The sequence below is a fragment of the Podarcis bocagei genome (genome assembly GCF_964188305.1).
Source record: "Podarcis bocagei genome assembly, chromosome: 1".
Lineage (NCBI taxonomy): Eukaryota > Metazoa > Chordata > Lepidosauria > Squamata > Lacertidae > Podarcis > Podarcis bocagei.
In genome coordinates, this window is record NC_138125.1 from 34,445,978 (window position 1) to 34,463,675 (window position 17,698).

The 17,698-nt window shown below is 39.3% G+C and overlaps 1 protein-coding gene across 5 annotated transcripts in view; it reads left to right on the plus strand.

Annotated features, from left to right (window-relative positions):
• Positions 1 to 17,698, plus strand: part of SLC25A21 (solute carrier family 25 member 21) — a 299,116-nt gene that overhangs the window by 116,590 nt on the left and 164,828 nt on the right. The window contains exon 2 of one of the 5 annotated variants that reach the window (XM_081210001.1): positions 226 to 1,366. The exons of the other annotated variants lie outside the window; for them this stretch is intronic. The gene's annotated coding sequence lies outside the window, so the exon portion shown is untranslated. The remainder of the gene's footprint in view (positions 1 to 225; positions 1,367 to 17,698) is intronic. 5 annotated transcript variants of the gene reach the window in all.

The following is a 17,698-nucleotide window of genomic DNA, read 5'->3' on the forward strand; positions in this document are numbered from 1 at the left end:
AGGGTGTTTGTTGTGGGGGAGGAAGGGAAAGGAGAATGCTAACCGCTTTGAGACTCCTTAGGGTAGTGATAAAGCGGGATATCAAATCCAAATCCAAACTCTTCATCCATGAACCTTCTTAGTTTGGCCCATGGTTGCTGCTTGCCCCACTTCTTTTGCCTCTTCTATCCTATCATTTGTCTTAAATTTCTTCCTAATTCTGTCTGTCTGCTTGCTCCTTACCAGACCGTCCTGGTCGTCCTAGACCAGATCTTGCCAAATTTACCGGAGTGAATCAACAGACATTATTCACACACAGGCTAAGTGACACTTAGCAAACCAACGAGGTGCAATCAACAGGTCCTCCTTCAAAATGAACGAAACAATTATTTGTCCGGAAGAGCTGATGATAAATATGCATATCATTATAATTTATCTTTATTATCATGATCAAAATACTTTGATTTGGACCCTTGTATTGCATGCTTAAATTAAAACAAAGTTCAGTCATCTGTGCTTAAATGCGAATGGATCCATCAGTGTACAAGGTAATATATCTTCTACAAGTCACCTTAAGTTTATGTAGCAAATTGAAGGGGGGGGGATGATATACACCTAGGTGCTTGACTCTTTTATGGCACATACATTAAAAACATCATCAGGTATGTTGGGGGAGGTGTTTTGGAAAACTCTATGTCATCATGCATTTTAGAGCAGACATGGTAAATCTATTCATCATGAAACGAAGACCACCACTGTGTTTGCAGAGCAGAAAGCCAGGCTTTCTTTTCTGGATAATAAATGATCACAGTGCTGGAAGTGAGTCAGACTGGCCAGAAGACAAACTATCTTTCATTCCAGTCTTCTGGATTCACCTGTACATATTCAGGTGCTCAGCAGAAATGGGTTTTGTCTTCAAGGCTGAAAGACCCTTTAGTTTAATTTAGGGGCATTTCACTGGACTTCCCCAAGAAAGTAAAATAAATTTGCTAGTGGTTACAAGTTGTAAAAAGCTGTTAAAATACACAGGTTCTGCCTCATTTCCAGTGAAATGCTGCGACTTAAGAACACTCGTTTATTGTTACACACTACGCTCCCAGACTGTCCAGGTAGATGAAATTGGATACCCTTTCGTATTCCTTTAAGCATTTCATTATCATTTACGGGTTGTTTTGCGGGACAGGGAGGGGGAACCCAAAACCAAAGCCCTGGGAGAGAAGTACAATCTAACTTTCAGCAATGTGCAGCTGAATGCATTAAGAGAAAGAAAGAGAGAGAGAGAGAGAAATAAAGAAAGAAAGGACTTCATTTGACCTTTGACTCAGGAGAGCCCTTCTGGTTTCTGTCGCTACGGAAACAAGTTTCCTTAATGGCAGCCCCATCAGAGGTGAGATGAGTAAAATAAGCTGTTATATAATGAAACATGAAGAGACATATATGAAGTATTAAAAGCTTGACTGGGCAAGTCAGCCTGTGTCAACAGTGCATTAAAAACATCTATCATAGTCCGACTTCAGCTCTTATGCCCAGACTGTGATACCCTGACTGCACATTAGGTATGTAGTAAGAAGAGAAAAGTCTAGCCCTCCATCACTAACCTGTTACAGTATTTTGAATTATGGCTGTGCGTGTAGAAGAGCTGTCTGTGGGATAGAATGGGCAGACGACTATGACTAGATCCATTCTTTTCATTGTTACAGAATATTTTAGGAATAGGAAGACAGTCTTTTGACTATCATTTTTTTCACTAAATATGTAAATAAGGCTGTAGAGATGGTGACCACCTTGGCTATTTTTTACATAAGTTTCTTTTTTTTTTTAATTGCAACAACCTCATGATTCATGTAGGAGGCTCAGGGCATAATTGAAAACTTTAGCACACAGTGGATTAGACACTGGGTTCAGTCAAAGTGTTGATACCTTGAAGGAGTACCTCCCACAATACCTTCTTAAGATCTGGAAGGCAGGCCCTGCTTGTGGCGCAAAGTCCGTGAGGCGCTGGTACAAGGCAGGGACTTCTCAGTGGCAGCCCCCCAACTATGGAACTCCCTCTTGATTGATATTTGGTTGTCTCCCACATTGCATCAACTTAGAACATATTTATTTCACCAGATGTGTGGTAGTTGGGGGGCTCATTTTCACAGAAAGAGTTTATTGTCAGCCACATTGTGTTACTCTTCCCTGGGCAATTTTAAATTTGTGACAATTATATTAGGTTTTAAGGAGGAAGGGCATGGTAGAAGAGCAGTCAATCACTAAATACCTTCTGTGACCCCACTCAATTGCTTCAGTCTGTGGAAATGGCACTGTTACAAGTGGCACATAATATTTGTTCCGCCCTTGTAATAAACTGGTGTTTTTGCATGGCAGCCTTGGAACTCCCTGCTGATTGGCATCAGGTAGTTGCCTTCGCTGTACTCTTTGGTGCCTGCTTAAACTGTTTTTGTTTTAGGCAAGCCTATCCAGACACTCTTTTTAATCTACTGTTGATTTTCATTATCTTTTTAATTACTTGTTTTTATTGAAAATTTTAATATTTCTTGTAAACTGCTTGGAAGCTTTATTACAGTCAAGTGATGCATAAATTTTGTTAAATGGTCCCAATTGCATTTAGTGGTTTTCTGCAGGGGTGAGGAAACTTTGGGGGCAACTTTCTGGAGGCCGCATGCTAAGGTGTGTGGAGAAACCAATGCAAATATTTACCTTGTACAGTACACTAATTTCCACACACTCACACACACCTCTGAATTATCCATTCAGGCAGGAAAGAGTCATTTTCAGATTACCAGGGCCCAGAAATCTAGAAGGGAGCCCAGGGCCCCCTTTGCGTAAATATATTCTCAACAGGTATGAATATTGCCATTATTATTATTATTATTATTATTATTATTATTATTATTATTATTATTTCAGTTATATTTTTATTAAAGATATCTTAGTTTACAAAAATATGTGCCTTGTCTCTTTTTTATTATTAGCATAAAAATGAGATCACACATTTATTTTACATCCCTGGTAAAGATTTTTAGCTGGTCTGCCCTTGCTGGAGGGCTTGGATTAATTTCCCCCAGCAGGGCCCAAACCCAACCTCAGGAGCCCTGGTCCTGAGAATGACCCGGAGGTCACATTTGGTCTCTGGGGCAGAGGCTACTGCTAGTTTACCATGATCATGCCCATGGGTGTAACCAGGATTTTTGTTAAGGGAGGCAGGACTTTGTTGGGGTGCAGAACTGCCGTGATTGGTCAGTTAATTAAGATTTCTATTGCTTTACATCATGGGGGGGGGCAGCTGACCCTCCCTGCCCTGTCTTGCTACGCCTGTGATCATGCCTTCAACTGTGTGGGCAAAAAATAATAATAATGCAATGTGCTAATATGCTTATAAAGTTGATTACAAAAGATCGTTGTATCAATGAGAATCAGAGAATCAGAGAATTGCAGAGTGAAGAAACACAAGCATGCCCATTTCCATGCATATATCCAGACTCCCTGGTATCTTAATACAAAATTACATATGTTGATAGCAGAAAAACCAGGGTAAATCAGTTCATGGGATTACAGTTTCATTGCTCTATCTGAAATACATTCAGTGTCTCTATGATTGCTTTTGTTAGTCGTTTAGTCGTGTCCGACTCTTCGTGACCCCATGGACCACAGCACGCCAGGCACTTCTGTCCTCCACTGCCTCCCGCAGTTTGATCAAACTCATGCTGGTAGCTTCAAGAACACCATCCAACCATCTCATCCTCTGTCGTCCCCTTCTCCTTGTGCCCTCCATCTTTCCCAACATCAGGGTCTTTTCCAGGGAGTCTTCTCTTCTCATGAGGTGGCCAAAGTATTGGAGCCTCAGCTTCAGAATCTGTCCTTCCAGTGAGCACTCAGGGCTGATTTCCTTCAGAATGGAGAGGTTTGATCTTCTTGCAGTCCATGGGACTCTCAAGAGTCTCCTCCAGCACCATAATTCAAAAGCATCAATTCTTCGGCGATCAGCCTTCTTTATGGTCCAGCTCTCACTTCCATACATCACTACTGGGAATACCATGGCTTTTACTATACGGACATTTGTTGGCAAGGTGATGTCTCTGCTTTTTAAGATGTTGTCTAGGTTTGCCAACGCCTTTCTCCCAAGGAGCAGGCGCCTTTTAATTTCGTGACTGCTGTCACCATCTGCAGTGATCATGGAGCCCAAGAAAGTAAAATCTCTCACTGCCTCCATTTCTTCCCCTTCTATTTGCCAGGAGTTGATGGGCCCAGTGGCCATGATCTTCGTTTTTTTGATGTTGAGCTTCAGACCATATTTTGCGCTCTCCTCTTTCACCCTCATTAAAAGGTTCTTTAATTCCTCCTCACTTTCTGCCATCAAGGTTGTGTCATCTGCATATCTGAGGTTGTTGATATTTCTTCCGGCAATCTTAATTCCGTTTTGGGATTCATCCAGCCCAGCCTTTCGCATGATGAATTCTGCATATAAGTTAAATAAGCAGGGAGACAATATACAGCCTTGCCGTACTCCTTTCCCAATTTTGAACCAATCAGTTCTTCCATATCCAGTTCTAACTGTAGCTTCTTGTCCCACATAGAGATTTCTCAGGAGACAGATGAGGTGATCAGGCACTCCCATTTCTTTAAGAACTTGCCATAGTTTGCTGTGGTCGACACATTCAAAGGCTTTTGCATTGTCAATGAAGCAGAAGTAGATGTCTTTCTGGAACTCTCTAGCTTTCTCCATAATCCAGCGCATGTTTGCAATTTGGTCTCTGGTTCCTCTGCCTCTTCTAAATCCAGCTTGCACTTCTGGGAGTTCTCGGTCCACATACTGCTTGAGCCTTCCTTGTAGAATTTTAAGCATAACCTTGCTAGCATGTGAAATGAGTGCAATTGTGCGGTAGTTGGAGCATTATTTGGCACTGCCTTTCTTTGGGATTGGGATGTAGACTGATCTCCAATCCTCTGGCCACTGCTGAGTTTTCCAAACTTGCTGGCATATTGAGTGTAGCACCTTAACAGCATCATCTTTTAAAATTTTAAACAGTTCAGCTGGAATACCATCACTTCCACTGGCCTTGTTATTTGCAGTGCTTTCTAAGGCCCATTTGACTTCACTCTCCAGGATGTCTGGCTCAAGGTCAGCAACCACACTACCTGGGGTGTACGAGACATCCATATCTTTCTGGTATAATTCCTCTGTGTATTCTTGCCACCTCTTCTTGATGTCTTCTGCTTCTGTTAGGTCCTTACCACTTTTGTCCTTTCTTATGGTAATCTTTGTACGAAATGTTCCTTTCATATTTCCGATTTTCTTGAACAGATCTCTGGTTCTTCCCATTCTGTTGTTTTCCTCTATTTCTTTGCATTGCTCGTTTAAGAAGGCCTTCTTGTCTCTCCTTGCTATTCTTTGGAAATCTGCATTCAATTTCCTGTATCTTTCACTATCTCCCTCGCATTTTGCTTGCCTTCTCTCCCCCGCTATTTGTAAGGCCTCGTTGGACAGCCACTTTGCTTTCTTGCATTTCTTTTTCATTGGGATGGTTTTAGTTGCTGCCTCCTGTATAATGTTGCGAGCCTCCACCCATAGTTCTTCAGGCACTCTGTCCACCAAATCTAAATCCTTAAACCTGTTCCTCACTTCCACTGTGTATTCATAAGGGATTTGGTTTAGATTGTATCTTACCGGCCCAGTGGTTTTTCCTACTTTCTTCAGTTTAAGCTTGAATTTTGCTATAAGATTTTGCTATGATTTTGCTATGATTGCTTATATGAATGGAATCCAACTTACTTTGTGTTTTTTGTTACAATAGGTTTTTTGCAATCAGCTTTATAAACATATTAGTCCACTGCATTTTTCCCACATAGTTTCAGTTATCCTTCTTTTTCCCCACCAATTATTCTTTGGGGATCCTGGTCCCCCCCCCCTTCCAACTCTGCTGTTTTCTATTACTTGTGTGGAGTATACAGTTGAGCAACATAACAGTTTGCACACATGTAGAATGGGTTCAGTGCCACTTCAAAACAGACACCATTTATTTATTTTAACTTTAGTACTACTGTGTGTGCTTCATTTTCTTTTCAGCACAGTTGAGAATGACTACAGACTTTCTCTGATTCCCGTAGTCTTCATCTTGAGAAATCAGCTACATCCTTATGAAGGAATGAAAATTACACATAATTCCATTCCCCCCTTCAAATAAAGTCCAGTGCATTAAGTCACAGCTGTCTCAGGTGCTGTAGCTTCCAATTGTGTTACTACCATTAATCCCCCAAGATCATTCTAGGTCTCATTAACCTTGGCAGTCTGGAATGCTAACCACCACTATCAAGTACAAATTAGTTTTCATTGCACATATGCTATTTCCAGTCAACCAAGCTATTTGAGATATTACAAAGTAACCTAACTCTGTTAAATTCTCTTGTGTATAGTGGACAAATTGTATGGATAGGATAATTAATAATGAATAGATATATATTTTGGAAGGAAGACTCTTTCTGTCTCTCTCCCCCTCCCTCTGTCTTCACTTCAAGGGAACGGAGACATAAAGTATATGTCAGTCTGGAACTAGTATAGTTTATTCTGTTCTAGTTTATTGATACTAATTTAAATCCTAGGGAAATTTTTCTTGTTCGTGGACATGTGAAGCTCATCTCCCATACTAGTGGGGCAGCAGGGAGAGATGGAACTTTTTAGCTGCTTAGTTATCTCTCCCAAAACTGTAGGTAACAGATTCATTTAATTATTTGTTAGTGTTGCATACTATAGATTTGGGTGGAAACCAGGAATGGCAAGGGAGACAACAGGACAGCACAGTAGCATTGTACCCTTGAGCTATTCTTCAGGCATTTCAGCCATTACTGAGCTCTGAATAGGCCATTTAACATGGCACACAGTGGGATATGGAAGGTTTTGCCTTATCTACCCTCCCACTCTGTGCATACAGCCTTAATTGTCAATTGGGACATTCAGCCATACCCGTCAACTGCCCCATTTTAAGCAGGGCATCCCAGAAACACAGAAGCTGATCCCAGCTTCTGTTTGATTCCCAAATGTCCCATTGTTTTGGCTGGTGCTCTGGCACAAGTCCTCACGCCAGAGCGCTGGACTAAAACACTCTCACTCGGGTACTCATGAGCAGGGGCACATGATCCAGAGTGCCAAAGGTCTAGTACTCAGGCATGGCCTACTCACAAGCACCAGGACACCTAAAGGCCCAGCACTCTGGCATGAGTCTCTGGCGAGCCCAGAACACTGGTGCCAAAATCTCACACTCTCTCACCCTGCTTGGGGGGGGGGGGGCTGTGATCTTGTACTGCACTCAAAAATGTGTGTTTTTGGATGACGTGACTCACCTGCGAGTGACTTCAAGTAAGTTTTCCCAATTTCAAGTAGGAAAAAGTTGATTGATATGCATTCAGCATGAATGCTCACACACTGACAATGCCTCTCTCATATGACCCTCTCCATCAAAAAGATCTAACAAGTGAGAACTATTTACATAGGGATTTTTCCGCATGCCCCCTTCAAGAAGTAATCAAGTCATGGGCTGCCTGGAACCCAGGCAGGGTGAAACCCAGGGTGAAACCAAGGTACTGGCAGAGCAGCCCAAACTTTGGCTGGGCAAAGGGCAGAGACACCGCCACACCTGCAGCCCTGTTCCTCATACCAGGGTGAAAGGCAGGGAACAAGCCAAAGCTTTCTACAGTTGGTGTAAGTATTGGGCAAAGTCATCAAGTGACTGCAGTGGGGCCAACTTGGGACCCAACCAAACCCGGTCCAGCTCAGTCCCTTTTGTCCCCAGAACACCCCATTTTTGGGATTTCCCTGGGCTGCTGTTGGTGAGAAGCCTTATAGTACTAGGTAAAAGGTAAAGGACCCCTGGATGGTTAAGTCCAGTCAAAGGCGACTATGGGGTGGCGCTTATCTCGCTTTCAGGCCGAGGGAGCCAGCGTTTGTCCACAGACAGCTTTCCGGGTCATGTGGTCAGCATGAATAAACCGCTTCTGGTGCAACGGAACAACGTGATGGAAACCAGAGCACATGGAAACGCCGTTTACCTTCCAGCCACAGCAATACCTATTTATCTACTTGCACTGGCGTGCTTTCAAATTGCTAGGTTAGGAGGAGCTGGGACAGAGCTCACCCCGTCGTGGGGATTCGAACTGCCAACCTTCCTATCGGCAAGTCCAAGAGACTCAGTGGTTTTTAGACCACAGCGCCACCTGCGTCCCGCTAATCTTTCCTTATAGTGCTACTTCATGGGCAGAGATTGGTGGAGCTTTCTGGGCTGGGCTGAGGCAGACCTTTACCTTGTCAAAACCTCCCACAACTACCAGTGTGATGGATTAGGGATTTGGATTGCAACCTAAAAGAGGTTTGAGTTTCCTCATATATCCCCAGTCACAGATTACTCTGCACACTATCATAACTAAGTATACATTTAAGGCAGAAGTGAAAGGGACAGGGAATCAGTTCCAATTCAGTCATTTCTTCCCAGAGTAAACTAGTGGAGCTTTGCAAAGGAAAGCCATTGCCCAGACAGGTATAAAGGAGATTGCGGTTAGGACAAAATAGCTACTATTAATACTACATATTTACTTCATGTTATTCCCTAGAGGAAATATACATTCTTTAATGTTTTGCAATAAAGGATGAATAACTGAAATGTATATTCAAGTTGAACTTGTCAGCTAATGTAACAGCAGTGCAGTCACTGTGGTTTGGCCATCATAAATTTCCTCTTGCAGTTTAACTGCTTCTATACAGACATTAATTTGACATGCAGTATATTTTGGACTTTCTCAAAGAGTAGTAAGTTGCAGAAATAAAATACTAGGTAGATTACTTCTACTACCTTTATCCACTAGGTGACAGTACAACTCTTTTACCTTTTTTTCTTAGAAAAAGGTAATGGAAAAGAAAAAGGTAACTTAAACAAAAACCTGCTGAAAGTGTGCTGTCCAGTTGAATAAATATTATGTAATATGTGTATGGAAATTATCTTTAGCTTTCATATTACTATGAGGAAATATTTATCTTGATTGAAACATCTGGGTGATTCAGACAGTAGACCTTTCAAACAAAACTATACACTTTTCTGCTCTTTTCAAAAACACCTTTTTACCAGGGCAGGTTATTGTAGACCAATAGCAAAATAATAGATAATGGAAGTTAATAATGGAAATGAAGTATACTTAAGGTAAGAAATATAGAATGTTTGTACTTTGAAGTTAGCTCATGTAAAGGTAAATAATTAAAATTCTTTTATCCTAAGGATAGTAATGTATGAAATTAGCATTGCAAACAAAACAAATGTGCTATCTTTTAATCTTTAAACATTGTTTCAACACCTGCTTTTTACTGTACTTAGCACATTACTGGAATGGTTAATTTATCAAAAAGAACTCCTTTGTTTGAAATGTAGTTTATTCTTAGCATGCTTAATCAGAAGTCTCACTGAGTTCAACACGCTTACTTGCCTGTATATTTTCCCACAAATTTATAATTTGATATATTGTGAAAGAAAGAAAACTATACAGTGTGTTTGGGGTTCAAACGATCACGAATGCCTGCAAAATAAATACTTCATAGTTTTTGTTCACAAAAATCTTACCTGTTTAAATGTTTGGAGGCTCACACTTATTACCACTTACAAATAGAGTTGTTCTCTATAATGCATCGTGTTGCCTATACTTTGGGAATAGTAGATAGAATATAGCTTAACATATTTATTGTTTATACAAAACTGCATAATGTTAATATTTCAAATTTTTAAAACAGGAATATGAATAGCAGCAAAATTAAGACGAGTTGGATATTGTGACTATAAATACTCAATTCTAATTAAAGCAACTTTCTAAATGAAGCACAGTATGCGCTTGCACATTTTATCATGACAGGTGAATTTCTGTTTGCTTTTCTTTCAAAAAGGCATTTTTTGGGGTAGCAATTAGAAGATTGATATATTATTTACACTCCATATGGAAAGCATGCAAGACTGTCAAAAAAGTTAGCCCATTTTTGTTGTTAGTTCCTGAGCACAAGAATTTATATTGTTGAAACACATGGAATATTATAGACACCCACTTTAAACTGATTCCCTTGTACCACGACTGCAAGGGAATCCATGGATGGCAGCCGGACCTTTTCTCACCTGGACCTGTTATTCTTTCTGGTCCTCTCACATCCACCACGTAGGATACCTGCATCGTAAGTGAACCGCTGACATATCTAATTGCACTGATCATCTGTTGGTAGCATTGCACTGGGCTGACCAATTTCTTTCTTGCCCCAGTAGATGATTAGTGTTTTGGAAGGGGACAGTTTCACACACCAAAGCTGATGCACAGCTTACTGGCTGATGTAAGGATTTCCGGACTGAAACACAATGTATTTCACACTTTCTAAGAAATGTGATTCTCTCTGTCTCCCTTCTTAGGCTTGTGGGCAAAAGACTGCATGCATGCGCACATTTATACTTGTGTTCAGTGCATAACACAACACATTATTTCACTTCCAGTCCTCATTCCAAGAAAAATTAGAGTGTTTTGTTCACGTGAGAGGCGGTTGTAGCCTTTATTTATCTCCCTTAAACAAGAAAGGCAGCAAACCAGGTAAATGTGAATTCTGGTGATAGAGTGAGAGAAAGCACCACATTGAAAAAATTAAATAAAAGAATGTAAAATGGCTGAACAATAGTCAGTGTCATCCTAAAGGATGTTTACCTGGAAGTAAGGTAATTGATGATAGGAAGCCAACAACTTTACACAACTTGTAGTTTGAAGAGGAAAATTATCTGCCTGTTAGGTTTATAAAAGCTATTTGAAAAGACTGTAATTTGAAGTGTGTGTGATGATTCAGGTGGAACAGGGATACTGTACTTTAGAATCAGCACTATTATAACTGTACTTTAGAACTGGTGTTGTTAATATCTACACTAGAAACCTCTGTTTTTAGATGTAACTGAATCTAGTATTTTTGTGTGGGGGAGATTAATATCATTCATATGGTCTCCTCTTGGCAATGAATTTATAGTTCTCACTTGGAATTTATAGTTCTCACTTTTATAAAAAGGAAAAGAGAAATTTTGAATGACCGTAACTTCAAGCTTTTTTCCAATTGATAATATATGTCACTTCCTGATTATACATGGCAACTAAACTGTGGGTATCTGAATGCAAGAAAGCTACCACATTGACAACATTTTCAGGAAATGAGCATTTCAGAAAGAAGCATGCCATCAGTTTCTGTAGAATTCTTCTTCGTGATTAGCAGAATGTTCTCTATAATGAAAATGGCTTGCAAAAACAGAGCACACTATTTTGTAAGAAGTTAGGCCAGTTTATTGTCTCCAGATTCCCTTTCTGCTACATAGAGACAAGTGCATATAAAATAATGTTTGCTCAGCCTCAGTCTTTCAGCAAACTTCTTTTAAACTGTGGATACGATGGCTCCCTGCATTATGGTTATCTAGAGTTTTTCTTATGTTTGCTCCAGTGATTTACAAACTGCATTCAGAACCCACATCAATTGGTGGGAAAACTGAATGTCATTTTACCCTCATTTACTGTGCAATCCTATACTTGTCCTGCTCAGAAGCCAAGTAAATGCTGACATTTTCTTTTTATTGTTATGGTAGTATTTAGGATGATTTTCCATTGAGGCATATATTATAAAAAATATTATGGGCTCAAGCGTCACTGCTAATTTCCATATTCTAATTGCATGTGATTAATATAACACTCGTGAAAATAATGCTGGAAGGATGTGCAAAGGTTTTTCATGGATCACAGGCCACTCAAAAGTTACATTTTGTCTAGCCCTGAATTATACAAAGCGATGAAATGTGTGTGAGAGAGAAAAGAATATTTAAAGTTAAGGGGAGATTTGGTTAAATAGTGAACATGCCCAAGGTTTAAACACACACACACACACACACACACACACACACACACACACACAGAGCCCGTTCTGGAAGTAAATTGATTTGCGTTCTTTTCACTAACCTCTGCACTCCAGTGGTAACAAACAGATCAGGTATATGGTAACTTTTCAATAACTGAAGCTTCTGTGCTCATATCCCCCCACCCCCAGTGATCCAAGAACAAGTTGCTATTTTGAAACGTAGAGAGAGAGAGAGAGAGGACAAGGAATGTCCACAGACAACTCCATGGCTCTATAAACATGCACTTTATTTGCAGGTGAGGGAGAAAAAAAAATGAATCAAGTGTCCAGGTGCAAAACACGTACAGAAGGCAGGGTGTGAAAATGTACGCCAACTGCCCCAGAATAACCACAGTGTTTTATTGGGTACGCAATGAAACAGCCGCTGGTTTTCAGCAAGGCCCTGCAAATAAATAAATAAATAAATAAATATGGAAAGAGGTGGTCAATACAGAGAATTAACAGCAAAGCTGTCTGCCTCTCCAGGATTAGATTTCTTTATGGCTCTAAATCTAAGGGTCCATTCATTCCTTTTCTGCATTCCTTTTCTTGCCAGCCTTGACTTCCGATTATATTCATTTGCTGAGATGAATTAGCTGTATCTTTGGGAAATGTTCAGATTGTCTCCAACAGCTTTCTAAATGCTCACTGCATATCTACTTTGCACACATAAGGCAGATCGTTATGGACTGTGAGTGATAGCTACCTTCTTCCACTAGAGAGTACTGACTGAAAATTTGAGATAAATTTGTGGATAAACAGTTCAAATCATTAGCTGCAATGCCCTAGGTACAAGTATAGAAGAACTGGACTAGACTGCATCAAAAACATTTCTTTTCCTATTTAAACTCTTTTAACAATGTCTAGTTTAGCCATGAAAAACATTATCTATTTTCTCATGGTTTCCTTTTACACTGCACTGGGAAATTTTTTATTTCATAAGGGGCCAACTTCCACTGACCTCAGTAAAACAGGACCAGGCCAGGAGTACAATCACGATTAGGTTGCTTTTCAATCATTTGGTAAAATAACGGTTAGGCTGCAGAATTCCAGAAGAAAGCTTTGTTTCTTTCCATTGGGTATTTTTAATGTGGCAGCAAAAAATTAATTTTTGGTATAGAAAAGTGAGAAAATGGGAAATGAAACCAAGGGGAGAAAGAGCATACATGGCATGGGAGACATTAAGGGGGAAAAGAAACACCTGAGGAATTTTCTGTTTCAGAATGCTTTTTTTATAGAAAAGATACCAATTAATGTAATGCGTATGTTTTGCAAATGAAAAACCACATTCATTCCATTTGTTAATTTGTTTTTGCTAGGTCACTTTAAAAGTTACAAATTAGTTATGAGCAGGAATGAACTGTCAACATAATATTGCAAGGTACAATAATCTGCAATACGATTTGGAAACATCACAAAAATAAATAAACAATGGCAGAAGGTATTCTTAAATTCTTTAGAAGCAGAGAGCCTTTTCTTTTCTTTTCAAATTACATAATGAGTAATGACTGCTTACTACATACAGTTTTGCTTGGATAATTTCTGTAATCCACATGAAAATTTAGTTCTGGAGACTAAAGTCAATTTAGGAATTAATAACTTGGATTGACTTACAATGCTATCCTATATGTGTCTACTGCATATATGTGTCTACTAAAAAATATGGCTCATTAAATAGAATGATACTTAATTCTGAGCAGATATGAATGGAAATTTTTCACACTTACATTTTTTCAATTAATGTGAAAAGTTGAGTTTATATGCTTTGATGTCAGGGCTGGAAAAATACACTTGAAAGCTTGATGCTGTAGTATTAGGTAATTCGATAGAACTAGTCTATGATTTTTATCTGAAATGAACTATTTTAATACTATAAATGTAGATATGGTGAACAGAACCATCATCCAAAGTACACTTACTTAGATATGATTTCCACTGCAATCAGCTGAACACCAAGTTTTTCAAAACCTTTCATATTCCAAATGCTTCCTTTAGGAATAACTCTAAAAAGAGTAGGTGTTTAGTTATGAAGATTAAATTTTTTGGAGTTTACTTTGTCACAGAATTGGCAGCGACAAAGGAGCAAGGAGACCGCAATAACCATAAAATCAGCTTAAGAATCATTGTATGTATTCTTTAACCTTAATTATTTTATCTTTTTTCAAGGTTTTGTACTCATGTCTACGAGGCAGCTTTTCTTTAAACAAAATGACACATTATGTTCAGATATATACAGTACATGACAGTAATTCAAAGGACTTGCGATCATTAATTGGGCTTATTGTCATTGCTGAATCTTCAAGCTAACTTGAAAGTCCCTGCATATAGTGTATTTCCAAAATCCATTGCTCGGATGAGGCAGACATTTTATGGGTCAATCTGTGTGCCTGCTTTAAAGGCCACAGAAGTAACAAGAGAACTGAAAACTTCAGGAGAGGCAGAAGAAGTTTTGTTAAAGGGAGCATTCCAATCCATTTAGCAGCTTCACAAGTCCTAATGAGATGATAACTCATCGAGTCAAGCGTATTTGTTACTTTCAGGAAGTGCACCTCACGTAAATGAAGGGATTATTTGAAGAAGGATCATAGAAGGGTGGGGACTGTTTGTGATTCAGCTTGGAAAAGGCAGGCACAGATTTACTTTGGTGTTCAGTAACCCACCAGTATTCGGTTCCCTCTGGTGTAGCTATCTGGTCTTTATCTGGTGTGATTCATGGCTTGTGAACTGAGAAGATGGAAGACACTTTAGAAATGGATTTTTTGTTCAAGCAGATAAAACATACTTTGTACAAAGACCGTACTTTTTACTGAATTTAAGAGACAAAGAATAAATGAGTCGGGTAATTAGTTTGAAATATTTCTACTTGTTTATTATGTTACTGTGAATCAAAACTCTTATTACTGAATTCATTTAATAGTGTATTTATTATATCATTGCACAGGAAGATCTACATTAAAGTTATCCCGTTTTATCCTCTAAACCCTGTGAGGTAGCGGAGACTGAGAGACCTGTGACCATCTGCAGAGTGAATAAGCAGCTTTTGGGGGGGGGGTGGCGATTAGATTAGAGAAAGGAGCCAGAGAAGAGTTCAGATCATGCCATTCCTGATCTTCTCTGGATCTGCTAATTAGAAAAAAGAAAAAGAAAATCAAAGATTTGCGTGATGTCTAGTTTGGCCCCTTGTGAGAACAGAAAATGCTGCATAAAATAGGTCATTTAAAAATAATTATATGGTTATTTCCATATCAGATTCAAGATAGCTATCTATGAGCAAAGTTTCACACATGGAAAGAGTGCCTCCTACATCTATTAATGGAAGGGTGACGGTGAGGAGTCTTACGAATTCTACCCTACAGCCCCCCCTAAAACTATACCATGGACATTAGGGGAGACCCTCAGGAACAGTATGGAATGGAGGGAAGGGTTCGTCGGAGGGGGGAAAAATCCCCTCTCCCTTCAATAGCAAAATCCTCTGCTGGATTGAAGGCCATTTCATTCATTAAATATGTCCTTTGGAGAATAGCAGGACACATTTTGATCCAATCTGATACGCTTTGCTTGCTAATTTCCATTTTGTCTGGCAAATGGAACAGAGACTAATGGTTTGGCCAAGGTTAGCAGGAAGCTGTCATGTTGGAAAGATTGTCGGACTGGGCTAACGCTGGCACTGTACTTCAGCCAAAATCCAGAAAAAGGTTCATACCTTACTCTGCACATCTGGTAGCACCTTAAGACATTTTGCTTTACATAATGTACGGCAACCTTTTTGCTGAACTCATGGAACTTCCGATAATGTGAGGGTGCTGATACTTAAAGAAAAGCTATTGTTTTCCCAATTTATTTTATTGTTTCAGAAAAAAACCCTTCAGTCCTGGGGGGGGGGGTGGACCTGTGACCCTCCAGATGTTTTGGGGCTCTTAACTCTCATCAGTCGTGGCCAGAACGGCCAACAGTGAGGGATTATGGCAGTTGAAGTTCAACAAGAAGTTCCCTATCTCTGCTGTGAATGTATTAGGTGAATGTATGTGTCTAAAATCTCATTACACAAATTGTATAGCTGTAGTCAAGAAGAAGTAACAGCCACACAAGTACTTCAATAAAGCTTGCTGCTTTAGAGAAATAGTTATTTCTAAAACCTATGCCATAATTATTATTGCAGGGTGTTTTTATTTTGTTCTGTTGTTTTAGTATTCAATGTGCTAGATGTTTTGTCAGAGATTTAGATATTTGGCTCCTCCAAATAATAAAGTCTAATCTGGGTGGAGATCATTATGAATTGTAATGATGATTTCAAGTCAATATTTATTATTTTTCCATGAAATGTCAACCTGATTTGGAAGATTTGCTCTCCCCCCCCCAAAAAAATCAGAATTATTGAAAGAGCTTTTATTTAATTTCATTAAACTCCTCCCGATAGTGAACCTACCAGGTGATGATGCAGGACAGAACCTTCTTTGTAGTGGCACCCCATTTGTGCAATGCTGTCCAACATTGTTACCATTTTTTGGCTAGATCAAGACACATTTATATGCCCATACATTTTAAAGGTTCAGGGAGTTGTTTAAGCTGCCTGTTGGTGAATGCTGTTAATTTTTAGCTGCCTTTATTTGTTTTGACAAAGTGTTTTCGAATTGACTATTGTAGGGTGTGTTTATTTTTTACCTTCTGTACCTTGTCTGGTATTTGTACCAGGGTGTGGCACTGAAAGGCAAGTTATAGTTTTTGTTTTTTTAATGAATAAATCCTGGTCCTAAATTTAAAAACGGAACAGTGTGGAGAGGAGGTAAAAAGAAAGACTAATATTTGGAGGGTAATTAAATTGCTCTCACTCCCCCCTTTCCCCCCAAAATATTTGAAAGCCTTTTCACCATTTTTTGCATAGATCCTGCTAGTTTAGTGAACTGACCCCTTTGCTCAAAAAGAGTTAATCTTGTTTGTGGTTAATTCATTATTTACTCGATCCCTCTCTGGGCAGGAAACCATGGGATCTTTTTCATCAGTCATTTTTACTTCCTGCAGATAAACTCTTGTTCAAGCAGCTTAGAAAATTATTCAACTTCCCTCCCAGAACAATTTTTAATCAGGAAAAGGGGTACTTTTCAGAACATGCATTTTATTTGCACAAGGCATGGTCTGATGGATTAACCAGATGTAGAGAAATTGACATTAGTACTTAACTGAGCAGTTCGGTATTCTCCACTGGGTTCCACATTAAGAGACCAAATAAAAATGGCAATTAAGCAGTTGTGAATGAATGACTCTGCAGCAGATTTTCGACGTACATTTCTCTAGCCATTGGGCATGTTCCCTAGAACATGAGATGTTCTTCTGGCTGGATATTATAATATTACTGAATGACTACAAGTGACTGTTTACTAAGTGGCAATTTAAATCATTTGGTAAGTCTGCCCTTTCAGAAGAGAATTTCATTACACACGGGTACTTGCTCACAGGTCCAGGTAAGCAGGGGAAACAGAATGTTCTAGACAACCACCTTACTGAGTGGCTGAATGCATGCTGCACTAACTTCACATTGAGTGCCTCTATGATAAGTGATATATTACACTCACCAGCTATTCAATTTGCACTGCCTCAAATCCACACCAATGACACTATCCTATGCTGTTTTATCCAGAGTTACTGTCAATAAGAACCAGTTCTCAGGCTCTGGCTTGGGTCTAAATATGTTTACAACCCGCATAATACCAGCAACTGTAATGGCCTTTTGTAATGAGTCATATGTGTCATAAAATTTCACCCATCATGAAAAGAGTAGCAATTTTCAAT